Below are 27,979 nucleotides of genomic sequence, written 5' to 3'. Positions count from 1 at the left end.
AATAACTGACATTAAAGGACAGTCCTGACTCACAGACATGGGCTTTCACTCTACTTTTCGTTTTAAGCCATCACACTAAGAGCAAATTGTCTGAGTTACTCCTACTACTCACTGATACAAGTGTGATAAGAACTGAATGCCTATGTCCTAATCTACCTTTTAAAAATATCTTTACTCCCCTCCTCCAGGCCCCAGATCTGTGAGAGATTAAGTTCTTCTCTGCAGGTGACATTTAATGCTAAGCAAACATGAACAGTCAGAACTGCAGAAGACAGAGGCTGACAGATGCTCTCCCTGGCTTGTCCCATCTCAGACCTGTGAGATATGAGATACATTTGTTTTTGTCTGAAATATAGCTATAAATGTTCGGCTTTTTCTTAGGCACATTATTCTACGTTTCTCTCTCCCTTGTATCCCCCATTAATTTTATCTTGGAAATAGATGGGGAGGCTAAAAGTCCCCAGCAGTGTAGCCAGGAAACACAGTGCAGCTGCTGTAATCAGTTAGGAATAAAGTCTACTTTTTAAGGCAATGCATTTTTTTGTTCTCAAGCCACTTCCTTCCTTTTGTCATTTGCTTTGCATGCCTTGCAGCTGCCTTGAACTTCACATTTCTAAAGGCAGCTGCCCAACCACACCCCTCCAAAAGGCCTCCAATTTTTCTCTTTGCTGCCACTGATTTTTCCCTCAACCCCCATAATCCTTTAAAACTGGATTGAAACCCATGGATTCACTTAGATTGCTTCTTTGCCTTTGCTTTGAATAAGAAATCACTGAAAAACTTAGGTTGGACAGGACCTCTGGATGTCACTGAGTACAAGCACCCACTGCTTCCAACCTGGGCCAATTCCAAATCTGATCCAACTTCAAAGTTAGAGCATGCTGCTTAGGGTCACATTAGTTATCTCCAAGGACCGAGACTCCCCAGTCTCCCCGGACACCTCTTCCAGTGTTTGATGACTTTCCTTGGTAAAAAGACTTTTCAAAAAGCTGCCAAAGGTCTGTCTGAGTTACCTGGTGGCAAATGGAACAAGATCATCTCATGGATGTGCCAGTCTGTCAGAACTCTCAGGAGCACCTTATCTTCACCAGTCTCAATCCTCACATCTTCTGTATTTTGTCACTCCGACCCTCTACTAAAACCAAGTGTGTGAGCCATTTTTCTTGCCCATTTCTAACAGGCCACTGCAGACAATTTGTGTTTCAGTATAGGAATTCAGACAGATTGACTGATTGCTCATCTCAGTCTCCCCATCTCAAATATTTGATAGAAAACACAGAATAACTGAGATTGAGAGAGATGTCTACAGGTTCTATTGCCCTCATGCAAATCACTTTTTCAGTCACTGCTCTTCTGTCACATGATCTGTGTATATCTTCTCTCAACATAAATAACTCTTTGCTGTCAACATGCATGAAGAACTTGTCCACTGAACTGATGCTGAACTGTTGCTTCCTCTAAAACATCTGAACCAGTTCTGCAGTACTTCCTACAGAACATTAGCCTGTGGCTTGGGCAGGAAACAATGCCTACTCACCCCTATGTTCATAGCCATACACAATACACCAAGTAAAAGCAGAAGATGTGTTTGAAGTTCTCCAGAACCAGTGCCAGATAGCCTTTAAAGGTATTAGAAAATATGGGCTAGATTCTCTTTCAAGTAAATGTATTGATTTGTAGAGGCTGTCCCAGATAAGGTGTCACTGGAAACATCCCTGAAGCTCTAAGCTGCACCAGTGGCAAAGGATCACCACCACTTGGCATTGCTCCATGGTGTCCTCTCCCCAGCAATGTGGCAGGCCACCCTTTGGCTTGCAGACATGGAGACTTGGCTCAGCATGCTTGCCTTCCTTCCCAAGTACACCTCCCATAAGAGAATTTCTGTGTTCACTACCTGCAAGCAGCGTTCAACTTTATACTAAAATGGTGGGATCTCCTAAGAGGACATATCCAACAGGAAGGGCCTTCCAGAAAATCCTCTCAGAGCCTTCCAGAAGGCTCTCCAAATTTTCTCACAGTCTGCTCCTCTGGATGCAACAGAAATTAGGGGCAGTTTCATAAGGAAGGATGACTTTCTGCAGTACCTTACTGGTGACACAGTGGCAGATGAGCTGTGTATTTCTTATTGCCTCCAGCACGCCATAGCTACCCTTAAGCTGCTGCAACAGAGATGCAGAGAAAGTACCTGGCATTCAGAAAGAGCAAGCCATCAACAGCACTCACCTTTACTGATCTTGGGACTTGAAGCACAGTGTCTCTTCCAGTGTTTAATTGTCTGTGTGTCCCATGTATCTCCTTCTATCCAAGCCTGTCCTGTAAGAGAAAAATACACAATTACTGAAGTCAATAAAATGCAATCATGTTAAATACACAATTTATTAAAACACACCATCCTGATGAAAGTGCTCAGTCTAATTGCTACCTTAATTTGGTGCACATTAGCACTAATGAAGAGCTTTTAATACCCAGTGAGGGATTCAATTCCTCAGAATCTCTTTAACAATCTTTGGGGGTGTATAAAATGCCCACAGACCACATATAAATGTATAGTCCCATTACACCTGCACTTCATACCACAAGAGGATTAGATTAATGCCAGCTGCACCTTCAATATTTTATAGGAGGTTTAGACAAACTTTAATCTGCTGTGACTTTACAGCCCATTTACTGAGAAAATGGAAAAGGCAGGAAGGAAGATGGAATGCATCTTTGGGAAGCCCAGCCATTAGGAGCAGCAGTGTAAATGTTGGGTGCGATCCCTTGTTCTTCCAGCCAGCTGTCACACCAAGCTGAGCAAACAATTTCCTCTTCCTCTGCCTCACTGTCACTGCCTGGGAAGCAACAACAGAGAGGAACAGCAAAGCCACAGCCCTGGCCAGCCAAAAGTATTAGATATATGGGTGCAGGCAGAGGAACTCAGGTGCAGACTGCCACTGTCTTCAAGGTAACAATCACAGGTTTCTCAGTAAGTTTTAATTTCTGCCCACACAAGAGAGCCTTTGACTAGGCAAAGGTGAGGTGAACTACAGAATAATGTGCAAGGCACGCAGGTTTGACTCTTGCTTTCTCAGGGCACTTGCTCCTAGATTGCTTTTTCCACGCATCTGACATAGCCCCAACTCCATATTGCAGGGCCTGTGGGGAAGGGGCAGTCTTTCACTCTCCAAAGAGCACCCCATGCCATACGAGTCCAATATTCACATAGGGCTCAGCACTGCAACTCACTCACTCATCCTTCAAAAATGGTTTTGGCACGCTCACAGCTTTGCTGGAGCTGCTGCTTCCCTGTGAGGCACCAGATAAGTCACCTGGGTCTCTCCTTGCTTTCTCAGTGCCAGTATTCCATCATGATTTCTGGGAGTGGGTGCATTTAACATCTGTTTCCCACAAACATTTGTAAATGTGCCTTTGAAAATTGCCTGCCATTAAGACTTCTGTGAGTAAAAGTCTATCGTTTGTTGTTGGCAGGAAGCGAACAAGGAGTTTCAAGGTGGCTGAAACTATTAAAATATAAAACATATAATGAATATTCATAGACCCTTTGTTTTGCATTAATCCCTCACATTTAATGTCCTTCCTCTGTCACTGTAAACCTACATCTCTAGATGAAGAACAGGGGTGGCTTCCCCTTGGAAATCTGGAGGGTACAAACATCTCTTGCCAATCCACCTGTCTCCGCTGGGAAGTGCTGAAGGCATGACCTGAGGAAGGGCTGAGCTGCCCTACTTCACAATGCTGGGTACAAGGGCTGCTCCCCATCAGTACAGCTCTTCTACCAGTGTCAAAGTTCAGAGGCTGCTGAGGAACTGCCTGGGAGACGGCTGCAGCAGGTTCAGCAGGTCTGAAGAGAGGGAACATCTAGGACAAGGGACAGTGCCTCAGCAGAGAGCCCCTGTTTGGCAGTCAGAGCCAGTGCCCACGGTGACCTTTGTATCTATTTCTGTGGTGTGTAGGGACACTTCATCCTGTGCTTTGCAAGTGTGATTGAGAGACAATTTCTTTGGTTGTCCTGTCCTGTGATGCCACTTTCTTGGGATAATGCTGCCAAGAGAAGATGGCTCTAACTTTAAAGCAGCAATGACACTGTGCTATATAACCCTATCATTAAGAAAATAACCAGAATGATAGGATTCCTGCTCTTATTGTGTGTGCATATAATTACATTCCTACAAGCCCTCAGAGGTCTGCGTGGGAGAGGAGTTTTATTTTTTTATCCATCATAAGTCACAATATTTTAAAGAAATTACAGCACCCCAGAGAAGAAGAGTTTAAATGCTTCAGTAGGTACCAGCAGGTACTGTGTCAGAAGGGATGAAAGACTTCATTTAGTGCCAAGCAGCAGCAATGTTCCACCTGACTCTGTTGCCTTAAAGGGGAGGAAGTCCCTGCCAAACAGATTCTCTTTGGTTAATAGCTACGATTTTGTCATTAGGGAGAATTGCACAAAGTGCAAACCCACCATGCCTAATTGTGACTCCAGCAAGCTGATGCCTTTAATTACAGTCTCTGGGGAAACACAGTGGGAGCAGGAGCGACAGCTGAGGCTAAGCCTCAATCTTGGGCTGGCCAGCTGTGGCTGGCATATTGTCCACAGCCACCACATCAACTCTCCTTGCTGAGCATTGGCTTCTCTTCACATTCACATTGCAGCCCATCGAGGAGCTGGCTTTGATGAACGAAAACCAGCTAAACATGTGCCTCCTGCTGGCACAGGCTGCAAGAAAGGCAGCTAGAGCTCCAGAGCAAAGAGGGATGGGACAGAGAGGGGTTGAAATACACAACAGGCAGCAAGTGAAACAAGAAATTAATGGAGTGTGCAGGATGAAGAAGCAAGGCTTGTCTTTGTGAGAAATCCAGCCTGTTGACCAGAACAGGAAGGGCCACCAGATGAACCCCTTAAAGCTGTTGTGTGTCACAAGGCTTCTAGCTACTGCCAGTCCCCTGCACTCACCACATTTGCAGGGTCGAGATACACACACTTAAACACATGCCAGCCCATGTGTTCAAACAAAGGAGAAGCTGAAGACAGAAGTCACGTCCTGCTGGATCTCTATGTCAGGTCAGTGCTTTCACAGTGAAAGGTGAGGAGAAACATCTTTGTGGAAGCTGGATCAAAATAATTTCATTCCCTTGCAGTGGCTTTAGAAAAAAGGTGAAACACTTTGTGATTTAGAACTGGACCTTGGCACAAGCTGTCAGCCCCATGTGTTATCCTGTAACTATTGCTCCTACATAAATAATTGCTTGTTCTGGAATTTCATAGCACTTGTGCAACAGAATCGTTGCTATGACACAACTACATTACTTCATGTAAATCCAATTAGATCCCAAAGTGCACTGCGTAACTGTAATCGGCCCCTGTGGAGCACCGATGAGGGGACCTGAACAAGGCCATGCAACTGGATACTAAATTACAGTCAATCTACCTCCTCTTTAGTTGTATTAAAATGCTAATGTCGCTATAATGTGGACCTGTTTACCAGCCATGACTGTCTTGCCTTGCAACACTGGAGTGAATGAGGCTGTTGCACTGCCTCAGAGCATTTAATTTCTCACTCCAGTTGAGTGAGCAAAGCCCTTAGGGGCATCTTATACCTGCAAACAGTAACCTGATTGGCTTTTATAACACTAAAAGCATATGAGGCTTGTGACAGTGTTTAAATGAATTGGAGCTGCCTCCAAAACTACCCTAAGTTCCCTACAGAAGCAGAGCAACTGGGTCTCATCTCACCCTGATTGCTGTTAACAAGAGCACATTTCTGCCTCCAAAAATCTGTGTATGTAAGAGCACATCAGTCTCACACAGGAGGACAAAGAGGGCTGGACTGAACCCCTCTAAATTTTCAAATAAATAACACCAGCTTTGCAACCAAACTACTAATACAACTTTTACCCTCTGTTTTATATTTGCAACTTTGCACAATGTGTGCATGGAATACATGAGATCATATGGAGGTAAAATCTCCCACACGTGCACAGACATTCAGAATGGAAATTCAGAAATCCCAGAGCAGAACCAATTCTAAATGCTGTAACATTTTGAAAAGTGCTAGATTATGTGTTTGAAGTGCCAGCATGGCTTCAGGCCACAGACCACTCCATTTCAGCTGGTGCAAATGTGCACACTGCACCGTTCAAAACATGAACTGCTTGCTCACTTTGGCCCCTTCCCAAGGAAACTTCCATAGGTAGTCACATCTGGCTCTTTCGTACAGCTTCTCACACACAGGAACCAGCTGTCTCAGAAAAGAAGATCCTGCATACAGAACCAAAACATCTGATAGCCTGCAATTCTTTTGAGTTCTGTTCCTTTGAAAAAAAGCTCTCAGATAGCTCACAGGTGGATTTTCCCTTGTATTAACTGCAGAACAATGGAACCATATGGTACCGATTGCCTGCCTTTCTAAACAGATGACCCAGAGATTATATACACTGATAATAGAACAACATTAATTTTGTTTATTAGATGAGAAAACCAGGGCTAAAAGGGGAATGGACGTGCTAAACCTCCTGACCCCCAATACAGCTCTCTGCTCACTAGTCCATACTGAGACCAGTCCCAAAACCATGAAAAAGATGATCACTTCTGGCTGACTCATTGTCAGGCATCTTCTGTCCCAGAAAGCTGTTATTTAGCAAACCCAAAGGAAGGCAGCTAACTTTGCCCTCCAATTTCTGAAAGTATTTCCCTTCCGGATGGAATAAATGTCACCCTCCTGAGTGGATCATGGAGCTGCATCACAAGCCAAGTGACATTATCCACTGTCATGTCAGGTACTGTCGCCTGTTGGAACACTCCATGCGCTCGCACGGCATTGCAGACGCTGAGGGGATTTACCACAAAGTCTAAATGCCTGCCACGTTTCCCCTGAGCCTGACACATCTCACCTTTACAACAACTAGCTCCTCGGTGCTCTTTTCTGATCTCCTTTCCTATAGCCCTGCTTTGTTTGCAGCAGGTGCCTCAGCAGTTTGTGGCATTCGTGATGGTTTTGAGAGATGCAGGAATAAATCTCAGGAGCATTGGACAGTTGCTGTGGCAACCTTGTCCTCCTCAGACCAAGATTTTCAATATTTTAAGAATTTTCCCGATACCTGTGGGCTTCAGGGAAACAAGGCAAAGGAGAAAAAAATATTTTAAAGTAAGGATGGTACCAAAAGGGATTACTATAAGCCACAGGGCTTTTTTTGCCCTATCAGAAAGATGATGATGTTGATGTCCCTAGCAGGAAGAAGAAGCCATGACTGTCTGAGTAGAGGCAAGGAGTGATGGGCAAGGGAATTTGAAATCTCTGCTTGTATCATCTGTTTTAATGCAGAATGAAGTTGCAGATCAATGGGTTAACTTCTTTTTGTTGTGTTTATTCTCAGTGTTTTCTCATAAGGCAGAGGTGTGAAAAAAACTAACTCACTATTTAGGATCATTTAATTGGGGGAGTAATAACTTTAATTCCTTTCTAAAAAGAAATCCCACACAGAACTTCGAATGCATGAACTATTGTACAAAAAAACCCCAAAAAACCAAAAACGCAACAACAAGACCCAAACAACCCCCCCCCCAAACCAAAACCAGACAGAAGCCCCCAAACACCAGAAAACTAGCAAATTCTCTGTTCAAGGTAACAGCCTACTCAGATATAAAAACAAAATAGTCAGTTTAGTCAGGTTTAGTCAGTCTAGAAAAGCATAGATTAGGAAAAAGAGCCTGTAAGAAACGCAGATCTTAAATGAGGGATCACTATAATACTAAATAATCCAGAAATTAATATTTCTGGAAATCTGAGAAGTGACATTATTTATCTGCTTCTAGTCATCTGTTAAATGTTTTTAACAAGAAGAATAATAATGCATCCCAAAGTGTTACAGATTCTAAACACAAGAGGATATTATAGGAAATACATGCATTTCACAAGCTATAGGTATGATATGTGCAGGAAAACTTGAATGCAGCAAAAGACATGAGAAATGGCCTAGGAAGGAGAGGCAGACCCGAAGTCTAAGTTACCCTGCTCATAGGCAAACTGATACATATCTCATAAATATTTCATGCGCAAATCTAAACTGAGTTTCACTGTAATCAGCACCTTTAACTTACTCTAGCACATAAAATTGCAGCTAATGTGGTTTGAAAGGTAAATGTGACTGATCTAAACCACATCTGCCCCAATTAAGGTATGAGCACCCAACCACTCAACATCTTTTACTACACATATTTTTGATTTCAGATTAAGAGAGTGAACCATGGCCACAGCCCACAAGAGGGCTTCAGATGTTCTGCAGGAAAATAAATGAGAGTTAATAAATCCCATAATCTTGGCATACGTGTTTCTAAATGTTCTCTCTTCCTCCATAAGACGTATAATCTAAGTGCTCCAGCAACCATCAGTTCCAGGCACACAAAAGACCCCAAGCACAATTCATACATAGATGACAGGAGTGGAGGGACCACGTGAGATATGAGCCAAGACTCAAAGGCTGGCTCCCAGCTGCTTTTGCTTTCCCAATGGATAACAGATACTGCATCAATACACACAATGTCATGCTAGTGAGTTTGCTGCTCTCTTAACACCTCATTTTTCTCTCCATCTGAACGTATTTTCAAAGCATGCAGTTCACTGTCCCCTTCTCCTTTCTCTTTTGTCCTTACTCATGGCATGGTAAACATGAAAGACAGTATGGCTGGTTATTGTTAATGCATTTGAAAGTGCAGACCTTTAAAAGAGGGTTATTCTGGAACATGCCATGGTTTTCCTTGTTGTTTGCACAGGCAGCTAATGATCATCCTAATAGCTTCTCTCTCTGAAGTCGTAATAAGCTTACAAATGAACCCATTCAGCACATATTAAAAAGCAAGGGATGCTCCTTTGATTACAGCCTTTATGGAAATCTCCGAATATTTGTTTTGTTGCTGCACAGCCGCAATTAGGACATGCTGCTGGGAGCCGGCTCAGCTGCCAGAGCAGTGGGGTTTGGAGACACCTCCAGTGCCATAGCAACACAGCCACCTCTCCCAGCATCAGACACAGGGAGCCTGGCAGCCCTTCAGCCTAGGCAAGTGGCTTCAGCTCTTGCAGAAATTAAGAAATAAAAGGCGCCTAATGAAACTCCCTCCACTGGCGCCTCACCTGTGTTTCTGAAGCAGCAAGGACAGCCCCACGTGCAGCTCTCACCAAGGAGCTGTCCTGCTGCACCCACCACGGCCCTGCCACGAGCACAGTGAGGGGCACACAGCCCCTGAGACATGGCTGGACACCCACCCTGGTTTGGAGGTGTCACACTGCAGGAAAACTGGGCAACAAGGGGAACATAGTTTGGGGACAACTGAGGAGGCAGGGGCTTTACATTGCTGAGGTGCCAGTCTGGGGGAACTCGCTTCCATCACCCCTATAACACTTCCCCCATCCTTCCACTTGTGGGAGGGGAACCAAATAACCTTATGGAAATCTCCTTACCACTTAACTGCTCAGAGGTTGATCCAAATCCCACTTATATTGTTGACAGACTTAAACTTCTCCAAGGGAGTACAGGGGAGGGGGAATTAAAGGATGCAAAAACCTGCAAAATTGGGGTTCTAGTTTTCATTAAGATTTGATCAAGCATTCCACAACAACTAAAAGTTAGAAGACTGAACCTTTTTTCCCCTAAAGGAAACACTATGAACAATACACCCTCTTTCTCAAAATATCCCTATTCCCTGAGCACAGTGCATATGTAAAAGTCTTAAGTAGAGAGACTTGGGGAGTAATTTATTTTTGCAAACAAAATCAGCAGCTTACGTGCTGATGACATCGATCCAGAGGCTTTCAGACAACCTCAGTGGGGTGACTTTCACCCACAAAAAGCATAACATCTCCTCTCACAAAGCTGGGACTCTAAACAAACCACTTCTACTTTGCCTGAAAGCCAAGACCTTTGTATGGAACAGATATTTTCTAAATCTCCAGGAGACTGGCTGAGGTTAAAGCAGGTCAAACCATGTAATACAGATATCTTTGTGTTGATACTACCCACAGTGCCTATTAGGAAGGCCACAATTGTAGAAACCTTTTCTCGTCAAGGATATTTAATACAGTGCCAGAGAGTCTCCCCAGGCACTCTTTGTTTTAAGGTTTGTGAGCTTTGGGGGGGAAAGGATTAGGTCTCTGATTGTGAAGTAGGTTTTTAGCTCTATTGTAACCTAAATAACAGATGAAAGCAGCACTGGAAACTTCACTGCCAGCACAGCTTGCAAGAGCCCTGGGTATAGCCTGGGGCAAAACCTGGAGCACCATCAGTCATACATACACATAAAAACTGGCATGCATTCACAGGGCATCCTAAGGACTCTCTCAAAACTGAAGCAGCAAATGTAACTATGGAAATACTCTGCTTGCTTTACTCAGCCTTCACCTCTATTTTATCCACTGGAAGTCAGGACTTAGAATCTAAAGACATGAAACCTTTTCTAATTCAAATCAGAAGGGATGGAACAATTACAAATGTGTCAGTGAATGATGAAGACACAAGCTGATCTCATGGCCTTAAATCAGTACAAAAACAATTTGTAGATGGACTGGTGAGTACCTTCCTCTTCCCACACAAAAGTAGCACAAACATAGTCTGACCCAAACAGGCAATTCTGATTTTGAAAGTCTAGGCAACCTTCTTAGGGAGAACAAAACCAGATCTCTTATGAGGAACAGGATTCCACAGGCTAACTTTCACATCAGTCAGGACTGGGCTGAATTCTGAATGCAAAATCCCACCAGTTTTCAGTGACTGAAGCTCACTATACCCACACTTTGCTGTGTCTCTTTTCTTGATCAGCTTGCAATTTGAAAGAAATGCTGCATTTCAGCTAAAAACCCCATCTTTTAAAAGTACCAAACTGAAGTTTGCAGAGCAAAGACCCAAAGCAGTCTAGATTAAGGCTCAGAAAACAAAGGAAGCAACAGGATGTTCAAGCTATCCTGAGGACAGAGAGACAAGCCTTTGGGGACAATCTCCTAGTCAGGCTGCAGAGTTGCTCTGCATTAAGGACAAGAAAAGTTGTCTCAAGAAACACAACGTTTAACAGCTTCTTCTCCCATCCCTGCAGTCAGAACAGGGAGAAGAATCTTTCTGAAAACATTGTGGAGTTGTGCCATTAAAATACATTTGACAATAAATTTTATGACAAATTTCATTACAAGATTTGTGGTCGCCATTCCTCATGTCTGATGCACAAACCACCTTGCATCAGAACATTAATACCATTTAAGCCTTAGATTGCTTTCCACATTAGTCTGAAAGCCCTTTATGAAGCTGTGTCCTTTATAAAGATGATGTGGCTTTGCTCCAGGATACCCAGCAAGTGTCCTGGGCAGCTTCTGTGGTCTCCTGTCTGGTGCTCAAACCACTTTTATATTCCAGTTCTGCTAACATCTCTCACAGAAACTCACAGACATTAGCAAGTCATTTCAAGCTGATGTTCATCATCCTCCCCCACCCCCTGTATTTAGTATAATTAACAGCAACATTTATCTGTCACCCATGGGGTTTCAGAGATTTACTTCAGTATCCTATGAGAGTGCCAGGCTGCCTCTACTGAAAACAGGAAAAAATGTACCCAGAAGACAGTCTTCAAAATATTGTCATTTTTAGATTAAAACAAGTATTTTGAGTGACTGCCACTATTTTTTTAACTGTTCAAGTACAAAAACCCCAGGTGAGGTCCTTCCTATGGACCACAAAATGTCAGATGGTTTGTACTCCATGTACCTCTCAACAACGTGCTCAAAACTGTAGAAATATACATTTAGAGCTGATGTCTCCAAAAATCCTCTCCTGCAGCCCTCAAACAGACAACCCCTTTAAGTTTCCTCTACAAGTCACACCAGGAAATTTCCCACTGGGAGAACCCCAAGTCAATGATCTTCTGATGAAGACACAGCAAGCTTTGTAATCTTAAAAGTGGACACTGTCCACAACACAGCTGAGGTCCCACACCAACCAGCTCCACCAGGGCCCCCAGACAGTGAGAGGTTGGATCACAGGGGCTGTGCATTGGAGGGGAAGAGCATCCTGGTTACAATCTGCAGGGCCACTGCCAACTCAGTGCACTTTGAAACTCCATGTCAAGCACGACAGCCCACACACTACCCTCCCAGCTATTCCCCATTGAAAACGGTGTGAACCAGCTCTTCCAGGGGGCCAGCAGAGATGTGAGAGTCTTCAGAGCATCAAGGACCAGTATCCTGGAAGCCCCAGTTGCTAATAAGGCATGGGGACATTTTTGGAAAATGTAGTCCCTTCAGAAGTACATCAGGAACTAAATTTTTCCAGTCAGCACAGTGTCAATCAGGAATTTGAAGCAGGCACTTCCAATAGTCTCATACTCATAGCAGAAAAGCTGCAGTGTAAGACTTCCCCCAGTAAGGAATCAGCTACTTTCATGGCTTGGAAAAACAGGTTTGTTCTTATATCTTTGGGATGAAGCACATTAATCTGAACACAGGATGCATTAATGTAAATTGGCCTTCCAGTATTTCTGTTTATTTGCATCAGCCTCCTCCAGGTCTGAGCCCAAACTTAACCTCCATCCTTTCAAGCTGTGCACCCAGGTGCTCTAGAGGTGAGTGCAGTGTGACTCTGATGAGATGGAAGATGAAGTACCAGAGATGCACAGAGAAATATGAGAGGCAGGAGATGTGCTTAGGGATCTATCATTTCAATAGGCTGAGCTCCTTTTCTGAGCCTGCACACTCCCTATGGGCAAGGGGAAAGCAGATGATGATGATGATGCTGGCCCAGTGTGGAAAACCCTGCAGAATAGCTTTGACTCGGGTTTGTCCTTCACCAGTTTTGCTGTTTAAATGCTGCAACTCATTGGAGCTCAGCACACCCCATCAGTAGAGCCAAGTTCTCCCCTTTCAGCCCCTTGAACCCCAAAGAGTGAGCACGCAGAGATGTGCAACCTTTCCCCAACGTTTTGCAGATGCTGAAACAAGCATGGGCTCACCTTGCCCTGACTGACCAAACTGTTCCTCCTCCTCTCCTCCAAGCAGAGGCTTGTCTGTGTTTCTCTTCCTCATCTGTTCCACTGCTTCAAATTTTGAGAGGCTCTATTTTACCTTTTATTTCCTAAGTTTCCCTCTCTTCTGCAATGCACAGTGTTGACACTGTTAGCCATATATCATGACCTTACCTCAATACCATATTAATCTTGTTTGTCATCTGATTTTTGCATAGGAGTTGTCATTTAGAAAATCTGATTTTGCTCAGAAGCATCCAAATAAATCTGTGAGTCAATAAGAATGAGAGAACAAAAGCGAGTGCCAAGTAAGCTTCCATTTAAGCACTTTACATATCCTGTATGAAATACCAGCTCCTAAAATTCACTTTTTTGGTAAGATGACATCTCATATAATATGCTATCTTTCCATTATACCAGGGTCACAGTGCTCAGGTGTCTCAGCTAATACTTATCTGCAGCTTTCCCTGGTATCCTGGGAAGATTACAAATTACTAGGTGACTCCAAATCATTTTAGCATTTTGGAGTAAAAGCCAGGATATCCTTCTGATAAAAAAATCATAGTCAGAGGTGACCAGATAACTACAGTCTATCAGGACCAACCTAGGGAATTCACTTCTGTAAATCAATGAAATACTGCTAAATCTATACCAAACACCCAGAATAATGATTTTGTCACTACTTAAACTTTGCTTTTGGCTCAGTGAATCTAAAATTAGTCCTTTCAACTAGACCATTATTTGGTCCAGAGAGTTTTTAAAAAATTCATTCTAGGATGGGAAATTCCTGCAATGTCAAACCTCATTCAGCCATTTAATAAAAAAAAATTGATCACACTGGTGGGTATGGTATAAGCTATTAACCTACAAAACAAACTGATTTTAATTAAGGCACAGATGTGCAAGGTTTTGGCTGGAGACTTTAAAAATCTGCTTCAAGAAGTATGATACATTTATATGAGTCATAGGCAAGATAAGGAGGAATTTACTTTACACATTCATTTTTTCAAGGATTGAAAATGCAGGATTTAGTTCATGAAAGCAGCTTTAAGTTACCACCTGTGGTTATTACCCCAGCTTTGCTTGGAGACCTGCATTTTACAGCCTAGCTGAAGTGACTCATATAAACAAGGGAATTCGCCTGGGGCAAAAGGTGCTTAACCTCGATGGGTTCGACAATATCTCCAGTCAGACTGTGTTTCATTTTCCCAACCACACAAGCAGACCACGGCCTCATCAGGGAAGCAGCTTCTGCTCCAAGCAAGGACACATTTTTCTAGCTGAAATAAAATGATATGTCATGACTCTGTTCCCTTTACAGCATCAGTTTCTTTCCTACTGTACCTGAAGGCTTAGTGAGCAATTTAATAGAAACTTTACAATGTGTGTGCTTTTCTCTTTTTTAAAGATGATGCATCTATCCTTTTTGTTAAAAGATCTAAATGGAGGTACACCAGAAAAAAATTATTCTTTCCCAAAAACTGGAGTAAGCCATATTGTAGTAGGGGATATTGCCACTTTAACTGTGCAGCTAAGAGTTTAACTAGCAACCCTGCATAACATGGCATAAGGTTTCTTAGCATCTGTCCACCTCATACCATTACAAGAGCTCCTAAATCAATAAGCTTACTCCAAACTCTGAAGAAAAATACCATCAGCCTTTAACCAAAGCCTTTTTACTCCACTGTTTTAAATATAGGCACTTTAGGCTTTACATGGTCACTAAAAAAAGTCCACGTAGTTCTGACCTGTGAACACATTACTTTACATATTAAAGAAAGTAGCATTAATTACAAAGCTGAACAGATTCTGTGACCACCACAAAGTGAAACAGGCTCTTATAACTACACAATTAGAAAAATAGGTAGAAACATTAAGAAAATACACTAAAAATAGCTAAAATCAAAATCTACCAACCTTTCCCCAGCTCATCCTCCAGGTAAATATGAGTGGAAACCAACTTCCCACTCAGCCCCAGAGGTCAAGTGCCTTATCTCAGCCCCAGATGAGCCCCAGGTGTGAGTGGTAGGATCCTCAGCCAGCACTCACAATAGCACTTTCTGCAATAGGCCAAATGTGGCACCTGGGCCAAGCACAGGTATCCTTAGGCTTGGAACTGCTTCAGATATATCTCATGTATCAAAAATGAGAAAGCCACCAAGAGGGAAAGCTGGGGTAATGCTGCTTTATGACTTTTCTCTTAAGAACACACTGCACCCATTAATACCTGTGACATGTTTCCTTAGAACATTAAGCTCTTCTGAAACCCAAGTGACATTGTAAAGAGTGAACAAAGAAACTTCCAGAGCATGTTCAGGATGCCTTACACTGGCATCTATCCAATGTACCTTTTACAGGGCACCGTCCTGCAGGAAGGCAGCCACTGGCATTTTTCTAGTTAACTGAGAAATGTAGTGTCTGTAGTTCACAAGGAGAGAGATATGTAGATACTTTTGTGTTTATTTTTAGTGTTATGCAATACACCAGGGAAGGATGGTCAAGGACACCCCACAACTTGTCCTTTCTCTTCTCAAAGCTCTAATGTTATTGTCCAAATCAGTTGATAGCATATTTAGTCAATTTAATGATAGGAACTTCTTCCTAGATGGCTCCAGCCAATGAGCACCTGGGAGCTACAGGTTGTTGGTAATAAGATTGCAACTATGCAGCATTCAAAGTGGCACTGCACTGGCAACCCCAGGTCTATATAATAGATTGTCTGGAAAAAAAATGCACTTTTTTCCAGTACACTACCTGAGAACACCACATTTGTCCATGGCAAAGGAAATGGACTGCAAAGTAGCACACCCTACCCTAATGAGTGTGACACCACCCAAGGCAGGCTCAGGGCTCCCAGGGAGGGTTACAGGTTTCCAAGTCAGTTCTGAAAAGACAGTTTCCATGAGGACACTGACCTGCTGGGCAGAGATTAGCAGCAGGGAAGTGCCATCATTCACAACAGCAGGGTAATGACACAACCTCTACATTTTGCAGCCTCAATTCTTCAGCAAAACAGGTTTTCAAAATACCAGAGATACCGGGTGCAAGGAGAAGGTGTTTACAGCTTCAAACAATAGCACCGTGATAGGAGCTTTACAGACCTTGGATATTGCATGACCTACTCAGGCCCTGAGCTCTTTGTCACAAGGTCTCTTTTCAGAACAAAGCCAAGTCCTTTCAGCTCCACTTAAGTGCCTCTACTAGCCTTCATTAAAATGATAGTACAAGGGACAACAAATGGTTTGCTAATAAAGACTGATTCTGAGGTGCACTATGAATAGAGGAGAGGTAGCATAATTACATTAGTAAAGGTAACTGGGGTCACTGCCACACTGTTGTTTGCTCTTTAATTTAAGCAAAAATAGTGTAAGGTGGCCATAATTGGAGAGAGAGAGAGAAAAAAAAGGCAGGAAAAACTGTTCTGCTTTTGGATGAGTCTGACTGCATGATTATAGGATGTTGGTTATGTCTAAGAGGGAGCTACTGAATATTTAACCTTAGAAATGGAAGCCTGGTTGTCTCTTGTCCTGTTAACATCCACACATATCTTCCATTAGCTTTAATTAGGGCTAACAGGGTGTTCACTAAGTATCTCCATAATTAATGCTAATAGTAGTTACAGGCAAACGTTGATGAAGATGAAATGCCAAGGTTCTTCTCCAGGGTTAAATGCTCAGCAGCCTGTCTGTCTCTCATTTCCATTTCCTCCTGTAACAGCTCTTTAATCAATTGCATGGATCCCAGACAGCCTTACACACCCAGTCTCGCAACAAGAGACACGTGCAGCCATAAGAAACAGCACATGCTGTTATTTATACAAAATATAAACACAGACACACAATACCTGACCCATATTAGGCTGGTTCATGTCCCTGTGCTCACCGCCCTACAGATATTCCAACAACATACTAACAGCACAGACTGACACATCCCTTCCTCCTTCAAGATGCCCAGGCTTCACAGGGAAGCAATATTATTTCTATCATATATTAAGAAAAGTAATTTCTAATTAACAAACCAAAGAGCAAGCAGATCCTAGAAACACCTCAATTACCCTTATTAATGTCATTATGCCACCTTTAGTTGATAGACTATACTATATTCCCAAATCAGACATTATTAACAAACCATTATATTTATGAATGAGAACAGAACAATTATCACCCATAATCAGAACACCTATAATAATGCACCTTCTATTGTGTTTCTGGGTCAAGCCCTGAGCAGTAGTTCATAAAAAAAGTGTTAGCAGACTGCTTCCAGCCAGGGGGCATTTGCTAGCACAAAGTCTCACTCTCTGCTCTCCTATCCCATCATAAGTAAGAATATTCATCAAACATGTGCAATTCCATGGCTGAGTGGAAGTAGACCTGATTTATAAACTGTCTTTAGTTGGGAATGTATTTATAAAGCCTCAGGGAGCCAGGGGAGTACTCTGCTGTTTCCCTCAGGAGCTGCAGATACTATTTGTAGAAACTTTAGGACATTGAATTCTGCCAGAGATGTCTCAAAGAGGCAAAGAGCATCAGAAGAGGAGTGATGGGACAGCCTGTGCAGGCAGCCAGGAAGAGAGGAAGGACCAGGACAATGTCCCACTGGAGCTGGCTGTTGGAGCAGACAAGAAGCTGTGCTTGTGGAAAATGTGACTCAGGCGTCTGAACCCTCCCTGTGCCCCAGTGCTGGCTGTCACTGTCCCTGTGCACTTTGGGGCAGCTCCAGAAAAAAAACACATGCAGACATGAGTCCCACAGAAAGGAACAGGTGCTCTCTATAGGGTGATGAAATAAATAATTTTGTGTATTTATCAACTCACCTATACTGGTCCAGTGTTACATTAAAGAGGAGATGGCTCCCACGACTCATCTTAAATCAGAACTGGAAATGTTTTGGCTTTGCTATGTGAAAACAAACTTTTTTTGCCTGCTTTGTTTTCTGCCCTGGGGAATTAGTGACTCAAGCAGGATGCTGAGGACTCAAGGGGATTTATTTTTCATCATGTTTAGGGAGGGTTTTCTTCTACTAGGCATGCAGGCTTATTAATGCTGCTTCACTACATTTAAAGTACTTTTATTTAAAGTCCTAGACTTTAAATAAATAATTTTTCCCCTCTATTTTTTCCTCATAGGTTTGTGGGGGGAGTGTGGGGAAGTTACTGTTCAGGAAAGCAAGGGATATGAAGCACAGAAGGCACTATCTGAGGCATGCTGGCTCTCTGCAATGGGATCAGAGCCAGCCACCTTTCTGATGCATCCCTCTTTGCCACAACTTTCTCAGCACTTCTAACAAGAGGAGGATCTCCCACAATCCTCAGGACAGGTCCCACTCTGGGCACCCTGGCATTGCTCCTTTTGTGACACTCACTCCCTGTAGCACATCTCTCCTCTTCTGGTTCCAGATTTCACCCACTCTCCGCTGACAATTCATCCATGACTTGCATTGAAGCACTCAAGTCACTGCTGGATGCTCAGACTAAGAAACTTTGTGAAAGAGGAAAGTATCAGTAGGGTAAAAACCTTCCCATTTTCTTGGCTGGGTCTGATTTACCAGAGGTACCTTGCTGGATCCACACAACTTTTCTCAGAAAAGGAACATAGAGTATTCTTTTCCAGAGCTATAGGACCAGCAAAGTTTAGCTATAGGCAATCTGATCAAACACAGAACGTTTCTTCCCAAATAATGAGTTGTTTTCAATATATTTTGAATATTCATGATATGCATTACGATATGCAATCACCCCAAACAGAGGAAATATACTTAACAGTAGCAGAACCAAGAATGGCCAGAGCTCTGTAATACCTGCTACAACACTGGTCCCTTTTCCAGCCTGCTCATACTCTTGGCATGTAGAAATGCACAGTGAAAAAGAAAATGTAGTCAGTAAAAGTAACACTTGTAAAATTGTATTTTAAAATCAGAATGTTGTAAAGCAGCAGCTACAAAATGAGCTGGAATCCTGAGCAATGACTTGTCTAGACATTTTTATAAGAGTTGCAGTGAATGTTGAGTAAGTGTTCGAGGAAATCTGAGTTGCTTGAAACATCTGACTACTCTGTGTTTTAACTGGATGGCTGGTGCTGCTTCAGCATCTTGCCAGCAGGATGAGAAGGATATTAAAATAGGAGGGTTTCAAGAACAGTGAGAGGATAGTTCATCTCCTCTTCATTATTACTTAACTTAGTGAGAATGTTCTCTGATTATGTTGGATATCCAGTTAATTTTATCCAGGTCTCTACAAACCACAAACCCATGCTGGCAATACAGGTAGCACAAAGAGATGAATCATGTCTGAAGGAATTTGCTCTCTCTGGTTTTTTCTTCCTTTTTTCTCAGCACAAAGAGAAACAATACAAAGAGGTTTGAAATGAATATTTTCTATAAAACAGTTCAGCCAGAAGCTGAGAACACAATCTCTGAAGTGCATTTTCTAATTTGAAATCTTTGTCTTTTTGCATTCTGATGCCAACTCACTTTCATCTATCATTCTGCATGATGGAATATCATGGACTTCCCGAGACCATGTTGCGTCTTCCAGATGAAGCCTAAGTCTGAGCTGAGAATTTCTTCCTGGTTTGGAAGAGACATTTACTGCTTGAACTTGTTTTAAAACTCAAACCCAGGGATTTAGTGATATATTTGTGAATCTAGGATGGAACTTCGAATTAAAACAAAATAGACAGTTTGAACTAGCCAGAGGTGTGGTCAATGGGGCAGGAATGTGGGAGACAGAAGATTCAGGTTGACATTCCTGGTCTTCCTAGTTCTCACCAGGGAACACAAGCAACCTACTAGCCAGGCAATTGAGCTAAAATTAGATGAAATACAACACACCTCTTCTGCACAACCCTAACTTACAGATGTTGCAATGTACTACACAGAATAAAGTTCCTTATCTTTCGAGTCTGGTATTGTCCTTGCTCAAAAGGCCACTTGGAATTCCATTGTGCACAAGTTAGGAAGCATTTGGGGAATTTAGGATGAACAACAGTAATACAGTGAGTAGTATATAAAAGAACTAACTAGTTAGATCTTAGCATCTTCTACAGACCATTCTGACCAGATACTGAGAGTTATTTTCCAACTCCAATGCACTGACAAATCCATGCTATAAGAAGCAGAAACAAAACCAGCTGCAGACCTACTGATATACCAGAAAAAGCAGTACATTTCTCCAGGGGCATGGAGCCCAAGTATCCCCTCGGCACTTCACACCAGGCTAACAGTGTAATTTTTTGCCCTACCAGATCAACCTGTCTCTGGCAAAGCCCGTGTCTGTGCAGCCCCTTTGCTGTCCCACTGCAATGGGTCAGTGCTGGGGCTCTCCTCCCACTGACCAGCCTCAGCTCCCTTTGCAGGGAAAAGGCACGTGACAGCCTGCAGCCCAGGCTGGCTTAAGGACCAAAAGCAAGCACTGAAGTCATCTACATCCAGGAGCCACAAAGATATATTTATTTTCTTCTTCTCTCTAAAATAAAATAAACTCCAATTATAATCATCCTAACTATAACACTTCAGTTTGCAAACACTCTCAAAGCTGCAGAGGGCAATAAATCAGACATGTCACTTCCAGCAATTCATCTCTGGAGCTGGTTGCTACATGGCTGTAATATATAAAGAGGCTTTTTCCTGGTGATCCTCAGAGCCAAGATTCTTTTTGTTGGCTCTTCTTTAAACAAACACTCCTGTAAATTGCAGTTGAATCTAAATTTATCATTCAATCCTAATTATTTTCCTCTAATCAGTGGTTTGAGGGTGACTTTGGTTCTGATATGTTGATACATTGTCATATTCATTAAAAAAAATTAATTCAGTTAAGCCAACTCCAAATGTATGCACATGATATCTCTGCTGCAAACTCATCATTGCCACATGAGTCACACTGAAGGCAACCAAGACCTTTTGTTTTCAGGCAAATTGTCTCAAAAGAACAACAATAAAAATCAATAAGGGACAAAAGACACTTCTGCAATGTCATGAAAGACCAGCAAAATGCACTGAGGCTCTGTCAAAACACAGCTGTAACATCCCATCCCTTCCACATCACTCAGAAGGATACAAGAGAATTTTCAATAAAGCCACAGAACATGAAGGTTTATACATCTTTGATGTCCCACAGCTGGAGGGAAAGGCAGCAGTTTACTAATCCTGTACCATTTCCCTTTCATTAGTTTAAGTTTTCAGTTTTGGATGGTGCTAAATTTAGAAGGAGGGGTTAATTGTTTAACCTTAGAAAAATAATTATGCTTCTTTTGGCGCTGCCTTAAAAAATTTCATATTTTTAGTTGCCCAAAGGATTTAAAGCTCAATGCAGTGGTAAACTCTTAAGTGGAGATTGTACCTGTGGATTCACTAAACAAAAATCTGAGACTAGACTACAAGTTTTTATAGATTTTGGACCTGCCTGCCTGTGCTGTGGGAAAAAACCTCCCAACATTTCTTTAAAACAAAACTTGAAATCAGGTTTGGGTTTTTTAATTTCTGTTTTGTTTTGGTTTTGATTTTTTTTTTTTAATCAAGTGTTTCATTACTGCACATGTTCAATTTAATTTCTATTCCAGTTACTACTATCAGTTGGCTGGAAGAAGAGGTGGAGTGGCATGCCTAAGTGTGGTTCAGAACTTTCCAACAATTTTTCAATCAGAATTTCTTGCAGTTCTGTGACTTTTTGTCCTCCTACATGTTGTGAGCTATGGGGTTTTTTTCCCCAGTAGAGGTAGTTGAGCAGTGATAATTCCTTACGCTCTCAAAAAAAACTGGTGTTCAGCCCAGCCTTGTCATTCACACAGATCTGTGTACAGAGGTAAGATTTTCAATCTCCATTCTGGTCACCATTTTTTCAAGTTCATTGATACTAATATGGTCCCAAAAACGTTACTCCACCCTCCATTTCAGCAGGAACCAGAGTGAAAATTCACTCCTCCCATTTCAGTTTTCCAGATATTACACAGGCCTTTCACATATTTTCTCTACTAGTAAAAAGAGAAATCAGGGAGGAAAAAGGGGTGTGGTTTCCATTTTAAACAGAAAAATTTATATGGTGTAAACTCCCTAATCCAACAGGTTGTTGGGATATTAATAGTAAAATTTGATTAGGAGATGGAATTTTATTGATACCCCTGGTTAGCATATACTTGGTTTACCTAAGTAAATAATCTGGTAAAACACATAAGAAATTTATTTATGAAGACAAGAGGAAGACAGCAATAAACAATTCATATGACAAAACCCCTGTACCAAAGTAGAGCAATTTAATGTCTAACTTCACCTTCAGTAGAGAGAAAAGGGTTTCTCATTTCTACTTGCAATAGATACGAGCCTTCTGTGAATAGCTATTTACTGACAATCAGTGGCTTTGTGTGCATATTTTCATACATATATATGTATGTATATATATATATTTATACACACACCCACAGAGCCAAGACAAAGTGCATTCACCTTCAGCCCAGCTTTTCAACAGTTGCCTCACTGAGATGCCTCACAAGGAAGCTCAGTGAGCCCCATCTCTCATCCTCTGACACCCTTCATACATGTGTAAATAGAAACACAAAGTGTGGACTGCAACATCAGGACAATGTGCTTGGGTCGTCAATCATTTGCACTCGTTTTGCAGAGATGCAAATACCTTCATAAATAAGATTTTCTAAAGACCTAGGAAAAACTGCTCCACATTTCCTGACCTTCTACTGTTTGTCTTGAAACCCTTCAGGTTTTCAGACTTCTGTCAGTTTTGTTTCTAATATTACTTCAAAGTTTGGTGCTATCCTCCTTCAGCAATGAAGACGAGCCAATCTTTCATGTGACTTTGCTCAGGGGTTCATCTCCCTGCCACACACACTTCATTACACTAATTTGTTTTCATATATTAAAGCTGAACATGCATATTCGTAGATCAGGTAGTATTCCTGTCATGAAAATTGACTGTACTTTGAGCAAGAGGACCCTGATCCATTATTTGACATCTTTCATGCTCTCTCAGTCTAAAGGTTAATTACCACTACTGACACAGTTCCTAAGTGCTGTTTGAAATAGCACAATATTCTACAGATGTATACAGCAAAACCCATTGAAAAATGAAATAGCCCAAATTTAAACTAGCTGTCCTTAAAAATGATTTTTGACTACTCTCAGTCGGTGACGTTTATAGACATTTACACATGTGCCATACAACAGGGCATCCTCCTAACAACAAGCTTTCATGTGCTCAGCAAAGGAGACAGGATAAGGTTTTTGCCCTACAGTCAGCATAGGCCCCCCTGAACACAAGAATAATGCATGACTTGGCCAGTCACTGTCACCAAGCAGTGATGTGTATGGACTGCAAAGAGCATTTTCATGTTTATGATGAAATAATTTATTTTTAAATATTCAGCAGTCAGTGCCTTCTTCGTATTGTACTCACAGGGTCTCAAGTCACAGGCTGTGATTCCATGTTGCCAGGAAGGCTACTTGTCAGCAGTTGTAGTGTGAGCAACAGCAGGAGGCTCAGAACAAGCATGTGAAATAAAGTGCACACGCCAGAGACTGCACAGTGGCTGGTTTGCTAAGTGGCACCAAGAGCTTCACCCTGCGGGAGCCCTCAGATCTCTGCGCCGAGCAGCTGGGTTGCACTTTTCTCCTATCAATAATAATGATAAATAATAATAAGAGTAGCAAAGTAAAGGGAAGCTCTGAGCTTACTCTCTGAGGACTGCATCAGGTGGACTTTGTGCTTCTGCTTCCAAGTGCACAGGGATTACTTTGCCCACCTCTCCCCCCATGACCTCTGTTTTTGCAGGGCTGGCTGGGGGGCTGAGACGCAGGACCGCCCTGTATCCAGGCAACAGGCAACCCTGAGGCTCTGCAAACCTCTGCAATGCACTACAGGAGAAGCTGGGACAGGTACCTCCCCAGACTTCAGGGAGGGCGGGCTAGAAGGAGCTTTTCCAGTTTTAAAGAATAAAGACAAAGAGTAAAACAAGCTGCCAAACTACTTTCTGTCAATGAAAGCATGTTCCAAGGTCTCCCTGGGGCTGCCTGCTTTCCAAGCACTGCTCACTGGGAAGATATAAAACTTACTGTGACTTTCTCTTTTCTTTCTCAGCACTCTGTATGTCCTCACCTAGGTACACCTCTTCCTACTGCAGGAATTTTCCAGATTTACTAACCACCTATAGGCAGCAGTCTCAATTCCTGGAGCCATGTTTTGACCTTACCAGTGTCATGATTAATGGACATGCACCCACATTACCAGGCTTCAGAGATGGTTTGTGGGAGGAAAAGATCAGTTGAGAACAGATGATTCATCAACAAGACGTTTTTCATCAGTAAAGGGATAAACTTCTGGGCCAGAGCGATATGTGGGAGTATGCACACCGACCCCAGCGGCATTCAGATTTCATACACAGTGCCTTGGGCAGGTTGACTCATGATGCACTGTTCTACTCAGTTTCCAGCTTCAGCTGATGTTGACAGAGACTGGGACAGTCCGATGGAGATTTTATATTTGAGGACAGACCAAAGAACACCATGAGCTAAGAAAGTTATAGATAAACCTGGTCCCCAAGCATCTTCAATTCTCAGATAATTTACAGGCCCCTGATATTCAAAACATGAACTGCAGAGGATGAAGTTATTTGACAAAGAACTGAAAATATGCTCAGAGAGATTCTCTAGTGTTCAGCTGCCTTTCAAACAATTCTTCAACCTACCATATGGACATTATGTAATTGCAAAATATACAGGGAAGAACGGTAATAAAAAAAGGTATGACAAATTGCTGCACAAAGATGCTCTGCTCCAAACCAGGCTTAATTCAAAGAAACCTTGTGTCTAGGATGAAAAAGGGGTCACAATGACCCTTTCCTACCTTACCTGATGCTGTGTCAGCATTTGAGGTTGTTAGCCATAAACATAATTTGTGGCACAACTCTGCACAGCAAACACAACAGGTAGCCTAACCCTCCTCATCATCACAGTACTAATACACTATCCAGTCAGGGCTTTTACTTTCATTCACTGTGACTAGAAACATTAAACAAACACTACCCCCAGAGCTGTATGAAAAGATAAAATCAGGATCACTCTTCAGAGCTTGGGAATTTTCATGACTCCTGCTACAATCTCAGCTCCTTGCCCATAGCTTTCCTTCTCCCTTACCAGCTTTTACAGCCTCACTGTCTTGGCAAATAGCTTATTTTCCTTCTAGCACTGACAGCTGTTATTGTAGGAGACAGCACAGGATAAAGTTACTTATTAAGTGAGGTAAAGAACTACCTCCCTTCAACTCCAGTTGAACTTTGGGAAAAAATAAGTACAGTCCTTCTTTTCTCCTTTGTGAGCAATGGCATGGAACATCAGAAAATAATGGCCTAAGTGCACTTTGTACAGATGTCCTCGAGGAGATTAACTCAGGGCATGCAATTCCCATCCTTTGCAGCACAGGGTGTGGCTTCCCAGCCAGCTACACCAATTTTACAGCAATTTGCTTACGTCAGAAGGGTGAGGTGGGACCTGCGTACCAGGTAGGTGTCCTGGATTTCAATCTGAGTTCACCCACTTACAGAGGAAGGGCAAAGCTTTCTATCTTTTAAATCAGAGAAGCTTTTCCCACAAATTCTTATGCACATAAAGACTATCTTGAATCACATAAATCTTTTTTACAGCTATTCCCTTCCCAATATCTCTATTTTGCAACACTGCCTCAGCAAAAGCAAGACGAGTTGCAGCAAAGAATCTGGAGGTATGGTAAGTGGAAGGACAGAAGGATAAATAAAGGGGCAGGACCTTGATATGGCACCATGGTAAAGCTGAAGCACAGGAGTCCTTTCTGAGGCAAGATGTGCTCCAGATCAGAGGTGACAGCAAAGATCCAAGGGGACAACTTAATCTTTTGTTAGGAAACCACTGAGATCTTCAGAGCACACTTCAGCAAAGCACTGCCACCACTGTCTTCTTCAGGACCTACAAGTTCAAATACCTATTTAAGTGCTTTGGAGAAAATAGGCCAGATGCTTTCACCCACTGCAAAACCAACTCTTCTGCCTGGTGCTGTTTTGTGCAAATCGATCCCTCATTCAGAAATTAAAAACAAAATGAGCAGCACTGAAAGACACATCAGAGGAGCTCTGATTGAGAAGAAGCCCAGAGTGATGCTGATTGATGACTCCCAGAATGCCTTTCCCTGAAGCAATAATGAAATACGTGCCTGGGATGGAAGCCCTGAGCACTGCATGGAAACATTTGAACAGCTCGCCTGCACCCACAGACCTCCCTGCCTGAGGAGTGCATTTAAAACAGTTCTGCAAAGCACTACTTCCAGGGTCTCTCCTGAAAAAAAAGCAAACATTCCCTTCCCTTCCATCCTCCTCCCCTTTAAATCAAGCTCAAACCCCACATCTGGGGGCACCTCTACTATGTGTATAATGGTATCTGTCCAACATTCCTCAATAACAGAACCACTTGGAATGGGGAGGAGAGTGCTGCCCATCCCAGGCAGGCACAGTGCAAGGGATACAGGGAAGGTAAACAATGCCCTTTGGAGGTTTCAAACAGAGCTTACTGCTGCTGCTGAAGGCAGTTATTTTAATCCTCAGCTGCAAGTCACTGGGACGCAATAAAAGAGAATTAGCAAACAAAACATTAAATGATAACAATGAGCATTCGTGCCTTATTCCTTGACTTGCAGCTGAGAGTATTCAGTAATTCAGAGGTGGATGAGAATTTAGGAACAGGAAAACCTAGGGCAGTTTCCCTGCCACTAAGAGTGGCAAAAGCAACTCATCAGCAGAAGGAAGACTAATGCCCTAATCATCATTTTCCTGCCAGACAAGCCCCAAACTCTTTCAGAAATGGGGCACAAAAAGAAATTTTATATTTAAAAAAAAACCAAAACAACCAAACGAAAATTACTCTGCATCAGTGTACCCAGAAAGAACATAGCAATAATATCAAAAGATTCTGTTGTTTGGATGACAAAAAAGAAAAGAATAAAAAGACCAAACCAGATGGGAAGAATTGCATCAGTTTGAACTGGTAAAGATTTCTTCTAAAACAAAAAAATTACAGAGGTATTCCTTCACATTAATTCCCTAATGTTTTGTTGAATCTAAGACGAAATTTTATTTTTTTACATTTTCTAACTTAAAAACCACCACCAACTACCCCACACAAAACAGCACAAAGCCTCTTTTTATAAAATGTTTGGACCTAATTTTAATAGGAAAATATAGGTTTCATTTTTCAATATTAATAAATCAGCTTCAGCATTTCTAAACAAAAAAATAGATTGCATTAAAAATCTGGAGGTAAATATTTTAATGTTTACAAATATATATATGTAGCCCTACTATTGATTGAATCTATTAACTTAATTTTAACTTGATTTTATGAAGATATATAGTCTCTGTGAAGATTCTTGGATATAAAAGTTTGTGCAATTTTTGTCTTTCACAAAAATTGTCTGCTACAGAGATGTGATTCACATCCTTGATATGCCTGGCTGATTTTCTGTTCACAGGAAAAGAACCATCAGAACACTAGACTTTTCATCAATTGTCATTACTACTGATCAACAAAAAAAAAAAACAAAACCAAACACAGAGCAAAAGACCAGGATCCCAAGGAGCTCAGGCAGCACTTTGGGATTAGCTTTGTACACCTAACATTCAGAACTACTGAGCACTCCTGGGGATTTATATTCCTAGTCCTAAACATCTGGATTTACATTTAGCTAATTTGGACTTTTCCAAATGAGCTCTTTCCAACTACATCTTGAAAAAAAAAACAAAACACCAAACCAGAAAATATTTCATCACTGCTTTTTAGAAGTCACCACCACTTATCTGTGTTTCTTGAGGTGACTTGTGGAATATACACAACTTTTTCCAACATGTGGTCACACTAAGTCTCCAGGAGAATAGAGCTTTGCTGTACTGATCTTCAGGTATTTTAAACAACCATAAATTGTGCTCATGTGAGTAGTCTGTACTTACAGTCTTTACTTTGAACACT

General features: G+C 42.0%; 1 protein-coding gene across 5 annotated transcripts in view; it reads right to left on the bottom strand.

Moving 5' to 3' along the window:
- TSPAN18 (tetraspanin 18) overlaps positions 1-27,979 on the bottom strand; it is a 131,444-nt gene that overhangs the window by 24,435 nt on the left and 79,030 nt on the right. For all 5 annotated transcript variants that reach the window (XM_038139606.1, XM_038139602.1, XM_038139607.1 and 2 more), the window contains one exon: positions 2,224-2,313. The gene's annotated coding sequence lies outside the window, so the exon portion shown is untranslated. The remainder of the gene's footprint in view (positions 1-2,223; positions 2,314-27,979) is intronic.

The sequence above is a fragment of the Motacilla alba genome, chromosome 5 (assembly GCF_015832195.1).
Source record: "Motacilla alba alba isolate MOTALB_02 chromosome 5, Motacilla_alba_V1.0_pri, whole genome shotgun sequence".
Lineage (NCBI taxonomy): Eukaryota > Metazoa > Chordata > Aves > Passeriformes > Motacillidae > Motacilla > Motacilla alba.
This window is presented reverse-complemented; position numbering and strand designations above follow the sequence as displayed.